This window comes from Desmodus rotundus, chromosome 10 (assembly GCF_022682495.2).
Source record: "Desmodus rotundus isolate HL8 chromosome 10, HLdesRot8A.1, whole genome shotgun sequence".
NCBI lineage: Eukaryota > Metazoa > Chordata > Mammalia > Chiroptera > Phyllostomidae > Desmodus > Desmodus rotundus.
Window position 1 is genome coordinate 20444117 of NC_071396.1, and position 24972 is coordinate 20469088.

The window sequence follows — 24972 nt, forward strand, 5'->3', positions numbered from 1 at the left end:
AGTTTTTTGGCAAAACATCAAATCACCCAGGTGACTCAGGCCCCCTAAAGCCCAGATTTGGTGTCCTGCGTCTTCTGGATTTTCCCAAAACTAAAATCACCTTTGTAAGGGAAGAGATTTCAGACCATTGATGAGATTCAGGCAAATACTATGGGGCAGCTGATGGCAATTGGGAGAACTGTGTGAGGTCCCAAGGTGCCTACTTTGAAGGGGACTGAGGCATCATTGTCCTATGTATAATGCTTCTTGTATCATCTTCAGTAAATGACTCTATTTTTCATATTACCTGGCTGAATACCTTCTGGACAGGCCTCGTATGTGGCCAAATGATCCCAACATTGGCCAAGACCATTCAGTGGGGAAATGACGATCCCTTCAACAAATGGTGCCGGGAAACCAGGTGCAAAAGAATGAATTTGGATCCTTACCTTATATTACACACAAAAGTGGACTCAAAACGGATCAAACCCGTAAACCTAAGACCTAAAACTATACAACTCTTAGAAGTAAACAGAGAGAGAAAGCCTCATGACATTGGATTTGGCAACGATTTCTTGGATATGACCCCAAAGGCACAGGCAACAAAAGCAAACATAGATAAACTGGACTCCAAGACAATGACAAACTTCTGTGCACCGAAGGCCACTACCAAACAAAGCGACCTAAGGGCTGGGAGAAAATATTTGCAAATAATATCCATTGGATAATGGCTTAATACCCAGAATGCATATTTAAAGAAACTCCTATAACTCAACAATAGCAACAACAACAAGAAATAACCCGATTCAACATGGTCAAAGGACTTGAATCGACGTCCCTCCGAAGATAACATCCAGACGGCCAGTAAGCGTATAAAAAGATGTGTAACATCACTCATCACCAGGAAAGTGCAACTCAAATCGGCAAAGGGGTCTCACCGCACACCCATGGGATGGCTCCTATTTAAAGAACCCCAGAAAACAGCAAGCGTTAGTGAGAATGTGGAGAACTGGAACCTCCCGAGCTGCTGGTGGGAATGTAAAATGGTGCAGATGCCGTGGAAATCAGCACGGTGACTCTTCAGAAAGTTAAACATAGAATTGCCACAATTCCACGCGTATACACAAAAGGAGCGAAGCAGGGTCTCACAGATTCGTTTGCACAGCCACGCATTTGTACATAGCAGTATCATCCGCAATAGCAAGGGGTGGAAGCCTCCCAAATGCCCGTGACGGAAGAACGGGTGAGAAAATGCACCTATACACACCTCACGGATTATTATTCAGCCTTAAAAAAGGGGGAAATTATGATACACGATGCCACATGAATAAACCTTAAGGACCTAACATCAGTCATGCTGAGTGCGAGCTGGGATAGTAAGATGCGTATTGCCAAGGGAAATAACTCAGTCAGACAAAAACTGTATGATTCCACCGGAATGAGGCTCCAAGAGTCATCAGATTACTGTACACAGAAGCGGAAGGCGCAGTGGTGGTTCCCCGGGCCAGGGAGGGAAGGCAAGCCAGTGTTGAATGGGCTCAGCGTTTCGGTTTGGGAACGTGACCACGTTCTGGGGCTGATGGAGGTGATGGCGGCACAGCAGTCCTCCCGTTTTGGAGACACACGCTGAGAAGTGGATGAGTGACACGACCTCGTGTCTGGGCTTTGTCCCTAACTAACGCAGGAGCAAGTTGGGCAGGGAAACTGGTGAGACGCCATGCGCCGTGAGTTGGTAACTGCGTATGTGGGAGCATGGAGAGGTTCACGGCACGATCCCGTATGTCCTGTAAGTGTTTGAGGTAGTGCTTGATAAAAAGTTTTAAGTTTTCCTCCGCACCAACATACTTGGCTTTGGGCCACAGGCATCAGGAAGGTCAGAACTCACATTTTCATAGACTTGGACAACAGCTCGGTGCTGACCACAGGGGGAGGGGTGGAGATGGGGAGGTAGAAGGGGGTAAAGGGAGGGTAAATGGTGTTGGAAGGAGACTTGACTTGGGGTGGTGAGCACACTGTACAACACCCAGATGATGTGTTATAGGGTTGTACCCCTGAAACCTACAAGAGGGGGGCCCCTTGTAGTACAGGCTTCCCCCGCTAGGTGAGTGTTCTGGAAACCCATCTGTAGCAGTGCACCAGCTGGCGTTGTTGTGAGAGGCTGTGCTTGGCTTCAGTGAATTTTTTTTTTGAAGGCTCGTTCAACGTGTTTGCCCATTTCATGATGGGTGATTTATGAGTCACCTGCCCACATTGCACTGAGTGCTCAGGGCTTTTGACCAAAAACAGCATGACCCCTGTGCCCCACCCTCCCTTATTCACCTGACCTTGACCTGAGTGACTTTTTTTTTGTTTTCCCCTGATGAAAAAAGTCCTCACAGGGAAATGTTTTGCCGACGTGGAAGAGGTGAAACAAAAATGGCAGAAGCACTAAAAGGCATCAAAACCGATGAGTGGAAAAAACTCCTCGATGGGTGTACTGCATCCAATGCAGAGTGCTTGGAAGGTGACTGAAGTTTAAACGTGTAAGAATAAATACACAATTTTTAATAAATCAACTCCGTTTTGGGGGGTTCCCCCTTGTATATAATTTTATTAACCAATGTCACCTCAATACATTCAATTAAAATAAGGAACTGACATTAAAATAACTCGTGGAGCTGGAAGTGGGGAGCCCTAGGAAAGGAGCTCAGGCATAACTGAGGCATTCCTGGGAAAAGCCTCCCAGCTAAGATGTGGGGCCCAGGCACCCCGATAACTGGCCTGACCACAAACGCATCGCCGTTTTGCACACAGTGAAGCTTTCAAACCATCACGATGTGTTGTTTGGAAACCGCATCCCAATATCCCGCTATCATTAAAATAATGGCTACGAAGACTGAGTATCACTAAACACAACCTTGCTCAATGACAAATATCAGGATGCAAGATTTTATGTACTTACTGCCTCAGCTGCATTAATTAACACACGCAAATGACGACCTGTAAGGACACGCGTCTGAGCGATACGGATGGCCATGTTTGAATTGTGATTGATTTGTTCCCTGTCCTTGGCTGACGAGAAAATCCATAAATTCATGAGTTCAAGGCAAGTCTCAAACTGTGGCACAGAAGGATTTGCATTCCAATGAGCTCCTGAGGAGGGGGCGCTGCTGCCCCAGGGACCCACTTTGAGAACCGCCCAGCCTCTGCTCAAGGCTCAGAACCCCGTTGCCCACTGCCCCAGCAACGAGCTCACAGCACGGAAATCAGCAAGGTAAATTTTACTTAAGGTTTCACTGGGAAGGTAGAACCGAGGGGTTATTTTGCATCCTAAATAATGATCTCAGTCAGAATTAAATTTCTCGCTAGAAATGTCTGTTCTCTTTTAAAATCTTCCAGCTCTCTCTAACATTATTCTTCAGAATTCTTCTCATCTCTTTTAAGCACTCTGGCTCCTCTCACTCAGCGGAACCGAAACCTGCCTAACTCCAGTGCCCAGCTCCCAGGTTTCCCAGTCGCGCCTCTTCCTGCCTCTCCCCTCCTCCTGGGGAGCCCAGCTGGCCCACCCTGCAGGGAGCAGCCTGGGCAGGGAGCAGGGCTGTCATCTGAGTTATTGTACATAGCAACTCTCTTCCTTCACCAGCAACTCTGTGTGTGTGTGTGTGTGTGTGTGTGTGATCCCATCGGCAAAGTAACCAAAGCAAAGCCCCGTGACGGAGGGCACACCTGCCCCAGATACCAACTGTAACCCAAACTGTGACAACCTGGCAACACACACAGCCCACTCTTGTTCCAAGGCCCAGCCCTTTAGTTAAAAGCCACCTGCCTGACAATAGCTCAGCTTCATCTAACTACCTAATGTCAGAACAGAACGCAAACAGTCCTTTTTCCCTAATGCAGGCTGAGCTCTAGTGACCCCCCCTGGGGGAGTGAAGGAGGAGGTGGGACTAGAGCCGGTGCCTTGGCACCACCCAGCGTCTCTCCTCCTGCCCTGGGGCCACAACCAGAACCTCGTTCTGGAACTGGCACCCGAAGCTGCCGTGTACCACAGCGCAACGCGTCCACAGGACCTGGGCCGATGGGACAGCCATGAGCAAGGCTTCCTTAGGCACTCGGGGCCTGAGTCTGCAAAAGCAAGTCTCAGAAGACCCCCGAGGAGCAGGAAGGGGGAATAGGAGGCGATAAAATAAGGAAGGGAGTGAAGCTGTTTCTTCCTCCTCCTGCAAGAGAGCCAGGCCAGAAAGCGGCCACTGCAACCCCCCGCAGCTGTCAGTCACCACCATCCCTGAGTGCCAACCCCACGCCAGGCGCTGGGCTGGGGCTCCTACAGGCGCCCTTCAGTAATGCAGTTATCCTGGAATCATTTCTCACTGTCGCAGCTAACAGCCCCGTAGGCCAGCCTCACTCACCCCACCCCACCCCACAGGTGAGAACACCACGGCTCGCACGAACGAACACCTGGCCCAGACAGACACGGGGCCAGCACAGGTCTGCCCAGCGCCCGCCCTTTGCAGAGTGCCCCGGAGAGCTGAGGTTGCGTCTCGGTCATCACTCTAGCCCCACACTTCACACAGAACCCGGCGCTCACTAGTGCTAAGGAAATATTTGTTGCCCACCAAGAGCCCCCTCTGTACCTAGCAGGTAATAGACCTGGGGAGAGAGCTTGGAGGCTGGAGAGACGTCTGTCTTGGGAGGACCCAGCGGCAAAGATTTCTTGCCAGCAGACCCGGACTGGCGTCCCCGACCTGCCAGCTCTATGACATTAAATTCTCTAATTTGTCTGAGTTTCTTTATCCGTGCATGTCCTCTAGGGGTGCTGCAAAAGTGTCCTATGAGCAAGCCCTCACTCCTGCCAGCATACTACCACGGGGGTTCCAGGCCAGCCACACCCCTTCCTCTCCTCTGGAGAAGGGTGTGGGGGCACCTTGGATGGACGGTCCCCCAGTCCCAAGCCCTGGTTGGCATTGCATTTGCCAAAACGGCACTTAATAAAATGATTTTCATTTCTAAGAGAAAAATAATTTTTTCCATAAACCTTTCCATTTTTGTTGGCTTGGCCTCCGGGAAAAAAAAGGGAAGTTGCCCACGCTGACCTTTTGGTTTTTTATGGCGTCCCTCAGAGGGCAGTGCACTGTGTGTGCTTGGGGGCTGCAGTTGCAGGGGAGTTCAGGGACATCCAGTAGCGTCCCATTCCTGCTCTCCGCCGGGCAGCGAGGGGCCCACGAGGGACCAGGGTTCGGGGCTTCTCCCAAGAGCCATGGGCTCGCTCACAAAATGACGCCAACTCTCAACTAATCCTAGTGTGAGTTAAGATTTTGTTTTCCCATCTCAATAAGAGAAAAACACGAGGCTCTAAAAGATGAAGTGAGTTGCCCACAGTACTCAGGTGTCTGAATTCCATACCCCAAGCCCCAGTTTAATCCCCAGCCCAGGCCAGTGCGTCTTCACCACCCAAACCGAAGACCTGAAATGAAGGGCGCTGGAATCAAAGACGCAAACCTCAGTCCAGCGGGCTGTCTGGGATGCTGAGCAAAATTCACGGAGCACAAAACTCCGCAACATACCTCCAGACCTTTTCCTTAGTTATCACTGAATTCATATCTGCATTACAGAGGCAAACTTAATTCCTTCGGTCTAAACTGGTAGAGTTTTTTTCATTAAAAATTTTTTTAATTTACTGACTTTAGACAGACAGGAAGGGAGAGAAACATCGATTTGTTGTCCACTCATGGGCACATTCACTGCTTGACCGCTATATGTACGTGTCCTGACCGGGGATCGAACTCACAACCTGGGCCTATCAGGTTGAGGCTGTAACCAACTGAGCTACCTGGCCAGGGTGGCAGGGTTTTTCTTTAAGTGAGAACATACTAAAGAAGAATAGGCCATACTTCGCTCTTGAGTCCACACAGCAGCCTTTCTCAAAATGTGAATCGCCTGGAGCACTGGTTCTAATGCAGAGCCCAGGGTCCTCTCTGGGCAGAAGGAATCTGAAAGCCTAGACCCCGAACCCGGAATCTGCGCTTCAGCCAACCGTCTGGGTTGACGCACTCGACTCTGGGAGTTGCTGAGACACAGTAACCAGCAGGGAAGGGCCTTCTGCACAGAACAGAGAACACTGAATTGCCGTGACAACTACTGTAAGCAGATGGGCTTCCCCAGGACGCAACACAGAGGCTGGACACGGCACACCGGCCTGCTTACCCACACTATCCGTTTCCTTAGCAAACCACCACGTCAGGGATAGCTCAGAATCCTGCCGTTCGCTCTGTTAAAATGAACTCCCAGCGAAAGGGACCGAATTAACTTGACTTCACTACATCAGAGCTGTGGTTTCACTGGCTCAGGAGATTAGCATCAAACAGAGAGATCACGGATGTAGTGAGCAGCGTGACTAACAGAGAAATAGCCACCAGGTAAAATAGCCCAGGTCTGCTGGACAAGGGGGTCAGCCCTGAAGAGATGGCTTCCATGCTGCCCCAGAGGCTGCGCCCCGAGCCTTCATCGGCAGAGGGTGGGAACCTGCTCAGCGGCTCGGTGACCTGCAGGCAGCTCAGGTGGGACTGGATAAAAACCCCCTTTCATCCTTTGCCCTCGCCATGGCTTCAGTCGGCTAACGGGAGTGGGGAGCAATGAGCCTGCTTGGAAACCACAGCAACACGCTCTTGTTTAAGGCTTACACCGTGTGTGGGAGAAAGACCTTTTAGAGTGAAGATTTAAGACGACAGTGAGAATCAGAACCTTCCAGGGGAAGGACTCGTAGAGGTCATCTGCCTACAACAAAATGCTAGAATTCTCCCTTTCAGTTGGAGGGTCTGAAGGCAGCTATCAGCTCTCCTGAAGTCTCGCCTTGCCCAGGATCAACAAGCTCAGTTCTGTCAAACATTCTTCGTCTGAAATGGCATTCAGTGCCCCTCTCCTCTGTAGTCCCACACCCCCTCCTCTGGACACAAAATCCTTCGAAGAGCAGAGCTCACAACAGGACACAGTGGCCCCATGGTCCCATGTGGGTAGAAGGCAGCACGGCTCTCATCTCCAGCAGCCAGGAGGGCGGGCTCCAGGAGTCCAGACAAGGCTGCCACCAGCTGCTCACGCGCTGCAGGGGCCACTGGCTCGCCGTGACCCGGGGACGCGGTGAAACCAAGGCTTGCCCTGGAAGCACAGGCGCCACAAGCCCGGGTGCCGCCTGCACCGAACACTCGAAATCAGCATTTTGAGCTTACACAGGTCCTGTTACGGGCCGTGTTTATTAACTACATCTCCCCGTGCTGGTTTAGGCTGATCCCTTCCATCTCGTCCACATCTGTTTGAATCCCGACAGCGCCATCCACGGCTTCAGCCATCAGTTCAGCTCAGTTTCCTCTACGGATTTGATTTTAAAAATGCATCCGGCTCTGCACTCTCACACCTCGGTTATTGCCGTCTCTGCCGTTACCCAGCCGTACAGGAAGCAAAACTCACTCGAACCTGAAGTCGTTCCCTGTGAGCCACTGCTTGCACAACATAAAAGTGCCTCCCACTCAAACAGCATCCGTCCTCACTGAACGCCAGCTCCTCTTCCATCCTTTGATCCAACGTCTTTGGCTGAGGGCAAACGCAGGGCGATTAGTCGCAAGGTGAATGGCAAATCTTAGCAAACAGACAACAAACACACAGTAATCCAAGGGCAGGGGCATGGAAGAGCAGGCCAGGTCCCACTGAAGCTTCAGATCAAAGAGGGCCAGAGGGTTGAGAAGATACAGCAGCCACAGGAGGGACATTTAACAAGGACAGTGTCTTCAAAGAAGCTTAAATGAGAACAGTCTAAACTTCGAGTATTTAGGGGAAAATGTCTCTACATCCTTGTCAATACTTGTCATCTTCTGTTTTCTGGTTGTGGTTGATAACAGTCATGCCAATGGGTGGGAAGTGATCCTATTGTTGAGTTGTAGAAGTCCTTTTTGCATTTTGGGTACCAGTTCTTTATCAGCTGCTTTGCAAACATTTTCTCCCAGTCTGAGGCTTATCTTTTCCTTCTCTTTGCAGTGCCTTTAATGAAGCAGAAGTTTGTAGTTAATGATGACATTTTAAAATACAGTGGATGAAAGAAGTTATTGTGGGATAACAAAGACTTCTACCACACCTGTGCATCTGAGCTCCTGACAAATGTTTGAGCAGGTTCGTTCAAAGGTGTCAGCGCCGGGTATCTCCCCGCAGGTTGGTAACGACAGGCTCAGACACGCTGACAAAGGAGTCGCACCAACGGGGCATGTTTTTGTAAATGAACCACCCTGGCTTCCGGTTACGCCCGTCTTTATGAAGTGCTCACGAATCGAGTAATAATCCATGCGTGAGTTTTATGTGAGACAATGTCACGCCTGTTTCGTAGAGAACCTCACTTCCCACCATGTGGGAAAATGACCTTCCAGAATCTTTTCTGTTCATACAGGATCCTCCACAATTGTGTGCCAGCTTCTTCATGACGCTGGGATAGTGTGAGCTCGGACCCGAGGACTTGAAGAAGCTTAGAGTGGCTGAGTGTAGCTCTCCTTTCGTAGGTTCTGACCTCTTCTTGGAAAAGATTTTATTACTCCATTTGAAGATTATCCTTCTGGGATCAGAGAAGCCGGCTTGGTATTTAAAGAGTAAAACCCACATTCTGGCCGGTGGCCTGGCTGGTTGGAGAGTCATCGTGTGCATCAAAATGTTGCGTGTTGGATTCCCGGTCGGGCACGTAGGTTGTGGGTTTAGTCTCTGGGTGGGGCGTGTGTGAGAGGCAACGAATCAGTGTTTCTCTCCCACATGGATGCTTCCTTCTCTTTCTCTCTCTCCCTGCCCCTCTGTCTAAAATCAATAAAAACATATCCTCAGGGAGGATTAAAAAAAAGAAACAAGTGAAACCCACCCCTGCACTCAGGTGGCTTCTGGAAAGCAGAGGCCCAGGCAGCGGAGGCAGTGCTGGCTGACGGAGCCGGTCTGGGGAAGCCAGCTCCATGAGGCTGGAATGGGGTCCCGCGTGAGCTTCTACAGTAGAGGAGAGTGTGAACGGAACAAGGACACAGAAGGCACACACTGGGCTTCGAAGGAACCAAAAGCAGAAAGGAGACAACCAACCCACAGGAATGTGGTCAAGCCAAGTTCAGTACCTTCCAGGTCATTAAATCAAAAAATACAATAGAATAAAATAAAATAAAATAAAATAAAATAAAATAAAATAAAGCAACCAAGGCCAGACTTTGCAGAAGTCAACGAACCCAGAGAGCCCCAGGCGAGAGAGCAGCATTTTGTCCCCGCACATGTCAGCTCTGTGCGATGCCTGGTTTTGGAAATGGGAGAAGCTCAGAGGCCCAGGTACCAGCAGAGCTTCCAGGTTCCGCAGGTAAGAAGCAGAAGGGTAGCGAGGAGGAGCTGTTCTACTTTCTGTCTCCAGTCAGCACTCTGCCAGCTTCCCGCAGCAGGGGTGGCACCGGCCTTTCTTGTTATGGTCTCACACAGAACCACCAAAAAGGTGCCCGTGTCTCTCACAAGGCCTCTCTCCTCCTGGGGTGCCGGTGTCCTACTGGGCCCTGGGCCCCGGTGTGCCTCTCCTGCCGTTTTCTGTGCCCTCTGGAAAACCTGCGAGCGCATCAGCACCCTCCCGGTCAGTCAGGGATGCTCTCGGTGCCCCTCACTCTCTGTCCACTTTATACGACGCGCACACCTCTCTTTGACTGCACAATGCCACTCAGCCACTTGCTCTGTTCCAATGCCACTGACAGGTTGCCACTGCTTTCAGTTTCTTGCTTATTCTTCTAGGGATTTTTTAATGCATATGCCAGCAATACAAATATCTATTCTTTTTTTCTTCTTTTAATTTTTTTGTCAAATATAATTAGCATACTTTGCTTTTCCACTGAATATTTCTTGGAGATATAACCTTGTCATTGCATACCCATCCATCCATCCATCCATCCCATCTGCCCATCTAGCTAATCTGCCAAAGCCTTGGGTATTTTATTTAAATCGATGCGGTTTCACTAGGGAAATGTATGCAAAAAGTCAGTAATCACATCTTTTTGGTGATGAAGGATATGAGAGATGGAAATTTAAAGTAAAACACAGAGCAATCAAATGCTCTCTGGAAGATTCAAAAGCACTGGAAGATTCTTGCAACTGAAAATTTTCCAGATTTCCCCGTCCCAGCAAATGCTGCAGCTTCCGCCAGTATCCAGCCGGGCGTGCAGTGCTGGCGTGGCTCCGTGAGCCCTCGCCACACAGAGTCTTTGACCACGGGCTTGATGACGCCATTGCCTGAGCAAGGATGGGGACCACTGTCAACAAAGCACCTTGTTTCCTACTGAACAGATCTCACTGACTAGCGTGTTACCCCCACACTCAGCAGCTCAAAGGAAATGCACTTGGCATCTTACAATTCCTGAGAGTCAGGGACTTGGGAGTGGGGGAGTGGGGGAGTGGGTGTTTCCAGCTCTGAGTCTCTCACACAGTTGCTGCGAAGATGTCAGCAGGGGCTGGCAGGAGCCCTCAGTTCCGCGCTCAGGGGTCTTCGCTGTAGGCCACCAGGCGCACAGCAGGGCAGCGGGCTTCCCCCCCCCCCCCCGCAGCAATGATGCAAGAGAAAGCAAGGGAGGTGACCACCGATCCCCTACCCCACTCCCGCCAGCTTCTGTTCAGTAGCAGAGTCACGAAGTCCATCCCGTACTTAAGGGGAGAACACTTACACTCCACCTCTTGGGGGCAAGAATATCAAAGAATTTGGGATATGTTTCAAAACAACCATGCACCCCATGACTCCCTGTCTCTCCTAGCCTTTTACCTTTTATTTCGGTTCTTTAAGATAAAAAACTACTTTCTTTTTTTTTCTTCAGTTCATTTCCCTTGAGTAAATTTCTTCAGTTGCTTGAATCACAGAGAATATAACCGTGAGAAATTTCATTGCTTAGTCCTGAGATGGTTAATACCCTGAGCACCACATTATCATCACCGGGAAGCTAGCATTCTAGACTGCAGCCTGGAAGACAGAAGGCAAGACTGAGTTCAAGGTCACTGGCTCTGAAGGGCCCTTCTTTTTCACGGACTGACCAGCAATTGGTGTTTCTTCCACTGCCGTAAAGTCAGCCACTTGATGCTCAAGTTAGCGACAGTGACGAGCTTGCATGGAGGGCAAGGAGCCAACCCCCTGACAGGCGTAGGCATTAGGACCTGCTTTCCCACTGCCACTCGACTTGCACTCAGAGCCCTGGACGCGAAGCTATAACGAATGCAGCGAACACCCTTGTACATGTGGGCGCCAACAGCACGAGTTTCTAGACGTGGAATCGAGTGGTTAACGGCCATTTAGAATTCAATAGACACTGTCAAACTGCCCACAGAGTGATTGCGCCCCTTCATCCTCCACGACAGCACACGCGAGGGCCCGGTTCTGCCCGCCTTCGCTTACACGGGGCCTCCAAACAACGTGTAAGAGCCACGGCTGTCCTCCCCGAGCTGGCGGACAGAGGAGCAGGGCTCATACCTGTGAGAACTTTCTCAATACGTGGCAAGTCCATTCCGCATCCACGATGGTACCTTGGATGGGAACCGAGGTCAGGGAGGTGGGGGAAGGGTCGAAAGGGGATGGGGAGTGGCTTCAGCTGGCACAGGTGGTAAGCACCTGTTCTTCGCTTACAGCTGAAGAGCATCCGGCTGTCCACCTGAACCATAGCCTCTTCAGCCAGTCCCCCCGATGAGTATTGAGGTTGCTTCTGACCTTCAGCCAGTTATAAATGATGTGCTGTGCTGCCTGCAACGTGCAGTGGTCCACGCTTACCTGCGCATCTCCTAATGCGAATGCCTGTCGGCGAAGTGCGAGGCCAGAGCGGGTGTGCGTCTGCGACTTTGAGAGGCACCGCTCACAAAGTGCCCCACACCCAGCGACTCATTTACACCCCCAGCCGTGCACCGAAGTACCGCTTTGCTCACAGCTTTGCCGGCACAGGGGTTACCAAGCCTTTCTAGTTCCTCAGGCGTCCATCTGACATGTAAGAAAATCAGATTTAATCCACATTTCTCTCAAATGAGTGACATCGAGCGTTTTTTCCATCTATTTACAGCCATTTCCACTTTCCTTCCTATGAACTACCCATTACACGCTTGGCCCATTTTTGTACTGAGCTCTTGGTCATTCTTATGTAGATTTGGAAGCACTTTATGAGATTGCTTAACTCTCTGTCTATATAAACTGCAAATATTTTCCCCAGTTGGTCAGTTTGTTATATTTCACTTTGCTTATGGTGGTTTTTATTTTTTTGCCAAGCAGTGGTCTTCCAACTTTTGAAAAAATATAGTTTAATTTATAATTTGTTACATTACAAAAATGTTAGACTTTGTATCATTGTAAGAAAGGCAACAAAACGAAGGTACTAAAAGAATTATCCCAGGTTTTGCCCTGGCCTGTGTGGCTCAGTTGGTTGGAGCATCATCCTGCGGACCAAGAGGTTGTGGGTTCGATTCCTGATCAGGACACATCCCCAGGTTGCAGGTTCGATTCCTGGTTAGGACGTGTATAAGAAGGCAACCAATCGATGTTTCTCTCTCTCTATTCCTCTTTCTCTAAAGCAACGAAAAAAAAACCGTTTTCAGGTGAGGATAAAAAAGAAAAAAAAAGGGTTATCCCATGTTTTTATCTAGTACTCATAAAATTTCTGGTTTTACACCAAAATTCCATTTGCATTTATGTAGGCTTAGAGTAGGAGGTATGAGTCAAATTTATTTTTTCTCCTAGATGGCTTCCCAGTTGTCTCAGCATCGCTTACGAAACAGTCCACCTTCCCTTCACTACGGGAGACACCACACGCGGCATCTGCCGAGGCCGTGCGTCTCAGGGCCCCTTCCGGATGTTCTGGGGTGTTTCTTTGTGCCGGTCACACGGGCGTCTGTAACACGTGCGGCTCCACACGGCTTTAACCCCCAGGCTTCCTGGCGGAGTTTAACCTGTAGTCACTAGTTCCCTGCACAACGCTCCTCCTTTTTTTCAGGGTTTTCTTCTCCGCTTCCTCAAACAAACCTTTTGGTGTCTTCGTCGGGACAGCATTAAATTCAGAAATGAACGTAGGGAGGAGGCTTGACGTTTTTATGTTGTTGAGTCCAAGGAGAGTTTAACGTTCTCTTCCTAGCAGTCCTATAAAAGTTTGTTATGTTTATTACCAGGGACTTAAAATGGTTTTTGTTGAGCTTGTAAATGGGCTCTTTTCGTTAACATTGTTGCTATGTGGTTGGTGCCGCCACTATCAGCCTAAGGGGCCTAGGGCCAACCTCAAATGACCTCTTAGGGTCTCTCCACGCCCCCCAAACACGTGCTTCCCTCCCATAAATTCAGCGTGAATCCGTCACCCCTCTTGTGACCCTGTAACCTTCCGTCACTGAGCTGTTTTCCTTATAGATCAAGTAGCACGGCTCCTAGTTCTTTCCTTTACCTCCCAAGCAAAGAAATTGCCCTAAAGAAGGCAGGCCACTTATCAGAGGCCCAGAGTTTAGCTTAACGAGGCTCCAGCAAGGTCAGCGTTTGGAATAGCCCACTGATCCTCCCTGTTCCCCCTGGAGCTCTCTGGCACTGTCTCCTGTGCGAAGCGAGATGCGTCCCCAGCCCCTCCGTGGGGGACCGGCCAAGCTCTGCCCACCCTCCTCCGGCCTCTCCTTCTGTCCCAGCCAAGCGCTCTCCTGTGTTCTACCCCGAGGCTCACCAACTGCCCCGTGACGAATCTCTTTTCAGCTTAGGGACCATGCACCTCTTATTTTATTTGGAATAATTAAGTATCATCTTCAAACATGCGCTTCCGAGAATGCCAGCCCCTGGGTTACAGGCAGTGGGACGCGGGCTCTATGACTCACTCTGCCAGGAGACACCCATGTTCCCTTGTTCCCTGCCCCGGGCATGTTAACGCTTTGAAGACCAAGAGGTTCTGCAGTAAAAAAGCACGCATTTCACAAACTGATCTGACCAATACGGGCCCTGGCCGGGGGTGGGGCAGTCAATGTCCCCTTCCCACAGACTCGCTGCCCCAACCCCCAGCAGGCAGTTGGGGTGACCCTAAGAGATTGTGACCTCCACGCCATGCCAGGATGCACTCGGTAGGTACATGGATGGGGGAGGGCCCAAGGCCCCCACCGAAATGGCTGCCAAATGCGCCACAAGAGGCGAGACGACAGGAATCTGCTAAGACCTGCGAGGCCGGGGCAGGCACCTCCCCTGCCTGACGGGTCCCCAGTGGTGTGAGACGTGCACCTGCCGGGCCGCCCTGCTGCAGGAGAAGGGAAGGGACGGGAGGGGTCCCTCTTTCTCCTCAGGGGGAAGGAAGCTCCTATGTGGGACAGAGGAAACACTAGGAAGCAGCTAGAAATATATGAAGAGGAAGAGGGAAGCCGAGGGGAAGGATGTGAGTCTTTGCTCTTGGAGCTGGTGGCTAGGACGGGTCTCCCCGTGCAAGGTGAAGCCGAGGCCTCTCAGGAGAGCAGCCGGCAGACATAGGAAGGTGGGACCTGCCCGGCCTGGGCACCGCCACGCCCAGGGGGTGCACAGCGCCCCATGGCCATCAGCAATCTCCCGCAGGTATTCAGGAGTTTGTGACTTACTCACGGGGACAGCTTGCTTCCTGGCACACTCCCTAAGACTCCCCCACAGCAGTAGCCTCGCTGCCCTCCTCCTGCTCCACGTACAAACACGTGACTCCCTCAAGAGAGACCAGACTACCCCTCACCTGGACCTGAGAGTCCACGCTGTGGTCACTCAGGTGACGTTTCCACCTGGCCCGCACTCGGGGTGGGAAGGCCATGACTCTGGGAGGGTAGGGGGTATGGGACAACGTCTGTCACCAAAGTGGCAGCAAAGACCAGCATATGGTGTCTGGCAGGAGAAGACTCACATTTCAGGCCTTAGGGTCTGATCAAGAGAAAGAGAAATATTTTGGGGACAAAAGTTGGTGTCTTCTGGGCAAAGCCAGAGCAGCTCTTGAATCTTTTTTCTATGCAGCGTTTCCCTGTAAAACACCCCAAACCACAAACTAACTAGTCAACCAACCAACCAACCACGTGAATCCACCAATCAACCAACTAACCAACCCAGTGAACGACAACCCTGAAACCCTGGCTCTATTTCTCTCTCCCTCTTTTCTGTTCCCGGGACAGAGCCTTGGGGGATGCTCAGGAAGCCGCTGCCGGCTCTGCACCCTGTTTGCCTCTCCACCTTGATTTCCCGCTCCTGGAGCTGCTGCCGGGTCTGGGACCCAGCTGTGGTTGGTGCCCCAGGGAGACAGCACATCGGCTGCGTCTGTTGCTGCTCCTGCACCCTGCCCTGGCTCCTACGACAGCACTGTCTGGTCTTCTTCCGCACCCACACACCAGGCTTGAACACAAAGGCCCCTGTTCTCAGAGCGCTCAATCCACAGAGCCACGGTGACACGCTGTCCTGCTGCCCCTGTCACTTCCGGAGCAGCTTCTGTTCACGCTGTAGCTCCGCAGAGGGTGGTTTCTACCTTCCGTGGGGTCCCCGGAGGCTAGGTCTCCTGGCAGGGTGGCGCGTGCGAGGGCGTGCCTGGGCCAGGGTGGCTGCGTGGCCAGTGGCCTGCAGCATCATTCCCACAAAATGAGCCCACTACTTAGAGGGGAACATCGACGCAGAGAAAGGGGTCAGGGGGCTCCCCAGCCAGCGCGCACCTCAGGTTCCTGTCCTTGTCCCCTGCCAGTTCCAGGGTGGAGCTCCACTGTCTCCTGTTTGTGCTCACTGGTCATTAGCCTTTGCCCTCGGGGCTGACATTATTTTCTGATGTACTGATAAAGGCCCTACTTCTCTGAGAAAGGCCAGGGCTGAGGCAGCCTCGGAGGGCTGGGGCGGAGCTGGGGCCTGGAGCCCCACTGGTGTCAGACGCTTGAAGGGGAGCGGGCCCACGCCCACTGGCTTCCGGAGAAGCCGGCACAGAGACCGTTCCCTGAGGCCCCACTGCTTCCCTGACAGAACCCTCCTCCAGGGCCGCTAGATGCCCAGCCTCCTGGACCCTAGCCTCCGGCACCGGTCGCTGTGTGTAGCCTGGGGACACTGCCTCTCTCTGATAGCCACACGCCCCTGACCACCACATTTGCTATAGATGTTGTGGCAGATGGTGCTTTCCAGAGGTGGTGGAAACAACACCCCCTCACTTCATGGCCCCATCTGCCAGGGGTCTTGCCACCCTCCCACTGAGGGGGGGTGTCTATGCCCCCCTGGGAACCGGGCAGGTTGGACAGAAAGAGCCCAGTGGCTGTGTCACTGGTGACTCTGAGGCTGGGTCCAGGAAGGAGCGAGGCCACACACCTACTGAGACACACATCCTGGAGCCCCGAGCCGCCCAGACAGCAGGCTGACGACCCTGGGCTGCCACACTGTGAGGAAGCCCAGGCCACCTGCAGAGGCCCCTGCCGAGCCAGCAGGGCACAGCGGACAGCAAGGGGAGACGCTCAGATGACTGTAGCCCCTAGTGGTTGTGTGGCCCCAACCGGCAACCCCCCCGGGGGGGGCTCCCGGCTCCCTGGAGCAGAGAAAGGCCGTCCCCAATGCCCTGGGGGATTCCCGAGCCACAGAGTCCCAGGGTAGGACAAAAGGGGTGTGCACGCCATGAAGTTGGGGGTCGCTTGTTAAACAGCGACAGTAATCAGAACAGATGTAAACTCTCAAATCTCATAGCAGGTTAAGTGATCGCAAGGCTCTTGAGACCTTAGAGGCTGAAACCCTGTAAATTCCTTCGCTCTGGGCTGCCACGAGGCTGCTGCGTCAGGAGAGGGTAAAGCTCCAGCCAGTCTGAGGCCACACCGAACCTTCCCGAGCTGGGTTCTCAGGCTGCCTTCAGTCAGACGGCAGGAAGGGGCCTCCCCCGAGCTGGGTCCACTTACTCCAGACCCGGCCAGTTTCCCCAACACGTCTGATAACCAAACACGTCTTTTCTAAAACTGTTTTAGGACTGAAGCGCTGTTTCAGAATCGGATCTGTTTAACGTTCTGGATGGTAGGGGCATGGCTCCTTGTGAGGGTGGGGGTCTCCCCCAGGGCTGGCCCCTTGGAGCGCGCCTCTGCTGTGACAGTGAGGACGGCAATACTGACCATGCCCAGGGGACAACATCTTCCTTTCCCTCCCTCCGTCCTTCCCTCCTTCCAGCCCCCACCGCGAGCGCACTGTGCCGGGCACTGAGCCGGGGGCGTGCGGAGGGGCAGACAGACGTAGTCCCTGCCCTTCTGTTTACAGACTGCCGTTTTCTGTCCGGATATGCTTTTAACTTTTTCTTCCATTCGGAAGAAACATAAAGCCACACGGAAGCTTTGGGTAGCAAGGATGTCCAAGGCGCGTGTTTGGAGATGTAAGTTTTCAGGTGGACTCGGACCCCGTGGGCTGGTGTGGCAGGACGGGGACCATGTTACTGAGCATAAGGCTGACAGCTGGTCAGTCCCTCAGTTCAGAGGCTGGCACAGCAGAAGTGCGGTTGGAAGACAGGTGGCTTGTCACCAGATGGTGATTCTCCTTCTGGATGAGGCTCTTTCCCTCACCTGCTCCTGATCTGCCTTGACTGACACATGCCACTTCGGAGAGAAGCTACCTGGCCCAACTTAGAAGGGAGGCTGGGAGACAGGTCCGATCTTCTTCACAAGCCCACACAGGGCAGGAGGGGCTGGGGTCTCGGAGAGACCAGGGGCTTGCTGAGGACTCCCACCAGCCGGGGGCGTGGCCAGGAATCCAACAGGGCTCTGTCCCTCCTCTCTGAGGAAGACCTGTGTAGCCTCACATGCCCCCCAAAAAGGGGCTCTGCAGAATGCACAGGCAGTCCCGTCCCTCAGGCCACCGTGTCACTCTCTCCACTCCCTACGTGGGAGAAAACATCTTCCCCAGAAACAAGCGCCTCTCTGCGCTGGGCTTAAACACACCAGCGCTCACCTGACTTTCATAAAACCAGATGCTTAAAAATAACCAAAACGCATTACCAAAACCACCCCCCCAACAGCAATTCATAATAAAAATATTAACGAGCCCGTCCCCATTCTGTTGGTGGAGCACTTAAAACCTTTCTCTGAACAAATCCCCAGCCTCCCCCAACTCGAGAGAGACATGTAGCAAAACAACGCCATAAAATGATGCTAATGACGTGCTCCAGCGGCAGGGGAGCTGTAGCTTCCAGTGCTTTTAATTTATTTTGTTATAAATTAATGATATGTGTGTGATTGAGAGTAACTCATTAAACGTGCCATAAAGTGAGGCACTTAGATGTGAGAAAGGATCCCAATGTACCCCTAAATGTTACATTAAATACATAACTCATTTTGTTTTTGCTCCACTTAAAGTAGAAAACAGCCAGACAGGCAAATGTAATTACGATAATTCTATTTAAAAAGGTCCAGAAAGTACCAGGATAGGATTTGCACAAGCATCAGAAAAGGCAGTATATTCCGGCTGGTCTGATTTTTGCCTTTTGTGACAAATCAGCTGGACGGAACGGGGCGTGGCCACCAAGCCAACAGGCACTTCCAGTGACTGACAGCTTCCCGGAGCCAAGGCCACCGGTTCCCAGACTCAGGGGACCCACCGAGAGCTGGGGTCTCTCTTAGGCTACGCTGGCCTCGGCTAGAAACCGCATCTGGAGTTTCCCAAGGATGTTCGGTGCTGATCCCCAACCCATGCAGCCCCGGACCTTCTGAGTGGTGTAGGTAGAGGAGTGGGGGGGACTGGCCCGAGGGTGCCTGGCCGCGTGGCCCAGGCCGCTCTGGCTCTCGCCTGAACTAGATCAAATGTGTCTGGGCGACTCTGTGAAGCATTCAGCATAGGTGCTGTCTACATAGGAGGATTTAGTTTGATTTTGCTTTAAAACCCAGGGGTAACAATTTCCGGTGAGCGCCTTTCCCATAGGCTTCCAATTCCCTCGCTGAGGAAAGCTTATGAGGAATGTAATATTGGGTTGGCCAAAAAGTCCGTCCGGTTTTCCATACGCCAGTTCCAGCAGGGCGCAGGTGAAGGTGGAGAGCCACACTGAGCACAGGACATGTTGCTTCTGAGCTGGTGGTTGGGCCGGGCAGCTGGGTCCTGCTGAGGCCGAGCTGGTTAGGCTTCCTTGCCGCCGGGCTCCTGCCTCCTGGGGTCCCAGGGTGGCTCCACCCTCTGGGTTGTGAGCATCTCAAGGGTAGGAGCATGCTGGGAACGTGGCCTCCCAGTGCCCCTCCCCCCCCCCCCCCCCCCCCCCCGGGAGCGGTCAGAGTTGGCCGTCACTGTCGGGATGCAGGCTTGCTGGAGTAAACCATGATGAGTCACTGAGGGGCGAGAGAAAAGTCCAGAACGGTCCTAATGAAGCTACAGCGGTGGGAGGGTGGCGGGAAGAGGCGGGGGTTCACCAGCTGACAGCTGTGGGCCGAAGCCGACCAAAGACTGCTCCCATTCCTGAGCGCACGTGGGCACTATGAATTAACTCCCAGGTGGCTGTTTCCAATATTACCTACAGTGACAGCTGACCGCCAGACGCCGCCGCATCCTGCTTGTGCAGGAGCTTTGCAGCCGGTGCCCACAACCCATCCAAAGGCAGCAGATGCGCCTTCCTTACGGGCTCTGCACCTGCCTCAGACGTTCTCCCCCCCACCTCCTCCGCCCCTGTATCTGTATTCTTCCAGACCTAAGTTTACCTCTCTCCCCCCCAGACTCAGGACTGCATGCACGCTGTCCCCTCCGGCCAGCCCTGCTGCGGCGGGTTCACACCGACACCCAGGCCCTGTCCTGTCCCTGCTGGCATTCGGCACAACAATCCCTTTTGTTCGGACAGACTTGGCCTTGAAAGTCACTGTTTAACAAGTAAGGAGGCCTAACTCAGGTGTCTGTATGTGGATGGGGCAGGGGGTTGCGGGGGCAACCACAGCCCCTTCAGACAGACAGAGGCCCCAGCCTGACCTCAGAGCCTCCCCACTGCCCCCCACCCCCACTCCCATCCCCAGTCCAGCCTCCTCTTTCTCTGTGGCCCCACAAAGGCAGGGACTTCCACTTGTGTGGGTCACAGCTGTGTCCCCGGCACCTAGGACAGTGCCCAACCCTTGGACAACCCTGGCCGACTCTGCGGAGTCAACGAATATGCCCACCCTCCTGGACCGAGCATCCTGCCTCCTCGCTTCCCGCCGAGCGGCCGGCCCGTGAAGAACTAAGGATGGAGCGGCAGGTCAGAGGGTGTCGGGGCTCAGGGTCAGAAAGGCCAGGCCACACAGCAGCGGCGGTGCTGACTAGAGCTGCCTCGGCGATGCCTCGGCGTTCCCCACAGACCCAAGAGACACCTGACCACACTTGTGGAAGCACTGGCCCCGCCTCGTTTCAGAATGCCCGAGTCCGGCAAGAAAATGGCAGCGGAAAGGCTTCTCGCCAACACAAGAATTTGCTGCGGCCGAGGGAGGGGCCACGACTCAAAGCCCGGCCTGGCTCTGTAACTCTCCAGGGTTTCCCGCCAGAGTCCTCGCTACGCACTGCTCAGGGACGAGGTGCCCTGCCCCTGCACGATGACAACCAGGACGACAATGACAATGACGACCATGATGACAACAAACAACAACGATGACAATGGCAACGACAATGACAACAAACACCAATGACCATGAGAATGATGACCATGACAATGATAATGAGAATGATGACAACGATGATGACAATGACAATGACAACAACGACGAGAACGACAATGATAACAATGACAATGACAATGAAGAAAATGATGATGACAATGACAACAATGATGATAACAATGGCGATGACAGTGATGACAACAGTGACAACAATGACGATGTCAATGACAACGACAACTGACAATGGTGGCAACGACAACGATGATGACAACAAACAACGAGAATGACAATGACAACAACAACAACAAATGTCGACTAGAATGGCTACGACGACAACGACGACAATGACAACAATGACAACTATGACACCAATGACGACAATGGTAACAGGAGCGAAAACCCCGAGACCCACTGCGCCTCTGTCGTGAAGGGGACACACTCTGCAGCCCGTTTCGGGAAGTGCTCGGAGTCCACCCTACGAACGCGGCCACAATTCGGTCAGCCCTCTACTACTCCGAACGTCTGCGGCTGCTTGGTGAACGAAGGCCCGGCCGCGTGCAGTCCTGCACCCGGGCCCTTCCCAGCCTCAGTCTGACTTCCCCTTCCATCCAAGGGCCTGGTGGGCCTGTCCCGGCACCGAGCTGGGAGAGCCAGCCTGCCGCCCGCCCGCACGCCCTTAGCGCCCGCTCTCTCTTTCTGGCCTCCAGAGAGGCAGCGCGGTGGCGTGTCTGAGGGCCAGTGGCTGTCCTGCTCTGCCCAGACCTTTGACAGGACTACCACGCCAGGGGTCAGGCCTCTCTGCAGGCGTGAGGCTCACAGGGGCTGCTCTCGTCTAACTGCCCGGTCTTCCCTGTCCCCCTCACCCCAGCCCCCTGCATGAGTCACAGCCTCTGGGGAGCCACCCTCTGTGTTATGCCACTCTGCTTGCCCAGGACGCAGCACCCAGAGGACCGAATGCTCGTCTCTGGAGGGACTGCTCCAAAGCCATTTCCCCTGAGACCTTCCCACCCTGCGCTGGGACCATGCACCCAGGCCCTCCCCAACCCTGCACAGCCCTGACCTCCTGTGGCTCCATGACACCCCTGCTGGGCACGCGCCTAGGGACAGGAACCACTCTAATTGGGTCCCCTGGGCCCCGCCCAGAAAAGGGCCCAATAACATCTCCAGAAAGAACAAACCCCCAGAGTGCGATCGCCCCGCTCTGCTCCTTAGACTTCGAACGCCACGGCTGCAGGAGGCCCTACAGTTCCAGGTAAGTCTGCGCAGGCGCACACGCACGGGTGCGCGCACACACGCACGGGTGCGCGCACACAGGGCCTGGGAGGAGTTACGCTGGGAGTCATCCAGACCGCCCTCCTCCCTTCTGGGTTCAGACGCTTCTCAGCGTTTCCCTGAGCAGAGCTAACTGCCTGGCGTTTGGGAGGCTGACACTGGCACAGGAGGCAGAGGAGAACTCCCGTCCCCACTGATGCGCTCACGTTTTTTGGCAGCTGCACGACAGCAGAAGGTCCAGCATTTGCTTATGAAAAGGGGTCACCACTGGCAGAAGTTTCTGGAAGACCTCAGGCAGGGCAAGTGCCCTGACCTGCGGGGTCTGCTTTCTGCCTCCTGGACCTGAGCAGCTGTTCTTCCTGCCCCAGGTCAGAGGCTGTCTGTGGTTTCACCTGTCCTGCTCTGCACAGCCCCTTCCTAGTGCCTCCCCCTGGGACCCGGCTGTGCAGGAGACTCCTGGGAACCGAGCCCCTTCAGGTCACATCTGTAGTGTCCACGACACCCACATGCATCCCTGTGGCCAGAGCCCTCCCTGGTCCCAGGCACAGGCGCTTCCTCAGGGCATCCCCGGGGCCAGCTGTCGCCAGGACAGGGAAGGTGGGGGTGGGGTGTCGATCATCTGGGGGAAGGGAGGAGCTTGCGTTTCCCCAGGATGTTCTGGGTGCTCAGTGGGGTGACCACGGCGTAAGGCTGAACACCCAGGACAGCTGGGCTAGGCTTTCACGTTCACACTCCGATTTCCACCGCAGCGCCCGGTGACTGAGAAGGCGGTGCTCGGAGGCCCTGTCCGCACTCAGGGCCCCATGTTCATACTGTGGGGGGTCAGTGCTCCTTCAAGACCCACCACGGGGCGGCGGATGACCCAGGCACGGGTACGTCCTTCGATGTCCCCACAGAGGAGGTCACAACACGGTGGCGGTTCCTCCCGTCTTTACGGCATTTCACGGTTTATAGGGCACGTGTGTATGTGGTGTCTCATCCGATCACACAAGAACCTTTCGTGCAAGGCAGTGCACAACCCTCACCTTCCACTTACACACGAGCATCAGAGGTGCCCAGACTCCCCTCCCTCACATGTGGCAGAGGACCAGGGCTCAAACAACCTCAGGGTCCCCAGCAAGTCACTTGTCACTTCTTCCCGGTACGGTCACATCTGGTCACATCATCAGCATTTTAAAACCTGCAGCCAAGACTCAACAGCTCTAGGGCCTTCACAGCCAAAACGCAGCTCAAGGGCCAGTGGCGCCTGCACCCTGGGAGCTCTTTAAAAAAGAATCTTGGAGCCACGCAGATGTACAAAATCAGTGTGGGCCCTTCACCAAGGTCCAGGCGACCCACAGGGGTGCAGTGCCAGGGGCTCTGTGCTGGTAGGCAGCACACACGTGCTTTCCCCTTTCTGCGCAGGCTGACGTTCCAGCTCCCGCTGGGAAGTCGCCTGGGCGGGGAGGGCACGGAGAGAAGAAGCGTCCATCTGGTTGCTCCCCGAGGACCACAGGGAAGGCAGGTGTGTCTGCCCTGCGTTCCTCTCTGTGAGGAAGGTCTCCACCTTCGTCCCCCCACTCCCCACCCTGCTCCCTGCCGGAGCACTTTTAGCCGGAGGCACATCTCCTTGGCTGACTCCAGATCTTCCCCGCTCTGGCCTTAATTTTGACACGGTGCAAAAATGAAAGATGTGATTTAATTTTTCTTGCTGTCTGGGAATCCTACCATCTGTTTAAAGAACCCTCAATTTGATCACGGACAGAGCCGTGACTTCCCAAGCCTGCGACGTGGGAACTTCTCTCTCCCTTTTTTGAGAGGGAATCTCCCTTCACCCTCCAGTGGGGGGCACGACTCACCTAACACCCCCAACAAAGGGCTGGCGGACTAGCAGCTCTGCTCAGCTAGGGGCTCTCACACTGCTTCCCACCACAAGAGTGTTTTAAAGAGGCGGAGCTAAGCTCTATTACAGAAACCAGGCAAGGTCTTAATTGGCTTTGATAATCAAGTTACAATGATGATGACGACCCCTGCCTGCCTTCGGCTGTTCTCCAGCTGATGGGGAGTCACCGCCAGCCTGTCTTGATTCTTCCCCTAGCAGCTACTTTTTACAGGATACTTTCAGCACACACATGCGCTAAAATCAGGAATTGATACCGTTCTAAGTTTAACCAATCAGCCTCCAGGACGTTTCATTTTTCCCCCGATCTCGACCTTACACAGCACTGAGTGTGGCTCCTTCTGCATTATTTCGGCCAGTGGTCTGGGCTGGCCCCGAGTGGCCAGCAGTGCTGTCTTGTCCTACAGGAGCGACGGTCATGTTTAGGACACATGTGTAGGACAGCCACCGGCACTGCCCGTTGGGGAGGCTCTCTGGCAGCCAGCAGGTTTGCAGGGGGCTGGGCAAGACCATTTGCTCCCCCCCCCCCCCCCGTAAATCTCCCTCGAGAACTGGCCCGTGCGCTGTCTGTGAGCCCCGGGCAGCAGCAGCAGCTAGCATCCTAGTCCGTGCAGAGAAAGGCGAAACTCTTGATTAGATTAAAGCCATTCAGGGCTACGTCACTGTTAAATGCGCTGTTTACCGACTCCCTGCTTTGCTCTGGGACTAAGAGCAGGCCCTTAGCGTTCTCTTGCCTGAGGAGCCCTATCTGGGCCCTGTGGAAGGTTCTACACAGATCGTTTCAGTCTGCGTTTGGCGGCTGTCCAGGGGAGGTGCGGTAAGCGTGTCTTTAGCAATTTCTGGTTAAGTCAACACCGAGCCTGCCTAGGCCTGGGTTCCAGTTCTGGTACCAGTTCCAGGCTCCTGCATGCCTTGTCTCCGGAAGTCACTCCGAGTCCTTTTGCACTAAGGGAACATGTGAGGCTGGCCTGTGACTCAGCCGAGCTGCCTGACAGCCCTTGCTCTAGAAGCAGAGCTCCGATTTGCAACCCAGCCTCCCAAAGGGGCCGGTCCAGATTCCCTCCTCACGTCAAAGACGTCCGATGCCACACAGTGTGTGGTGGTGGATTCCCAGGGAGATTCATAGCTGGGTACAGACCTCCCTTCCCAGACCTCCCCGCTCCTGGGACCCAGCGATGCGCTTAGTTATCCTGTGACTTCCGAGGGTGACTTCGGAGCACAGTTCAGTCTGAAGAAGACGGGAGATGGGACAAGCAACAGTGGAGGGTGCATGTTTGGGGGGTGGTGGCAAAGTGGGGGGAGGGCGG

General features: G+C 53.6%; 1 protein-coding gene across 1 annotated transcript in view; it reads right to left on the reverse strand.

Moving 5' to 3' along the window:
• SLC35F3 (solute carrier family 35 member F3) overlaps positions 1–24972 on the reverse strand; it is a 76669-nt gene that overhangs the window by 34815 nt on the left and 16882 nt on the right. The gene's annotated exons all lie outside the window — the stretch shown is intronic.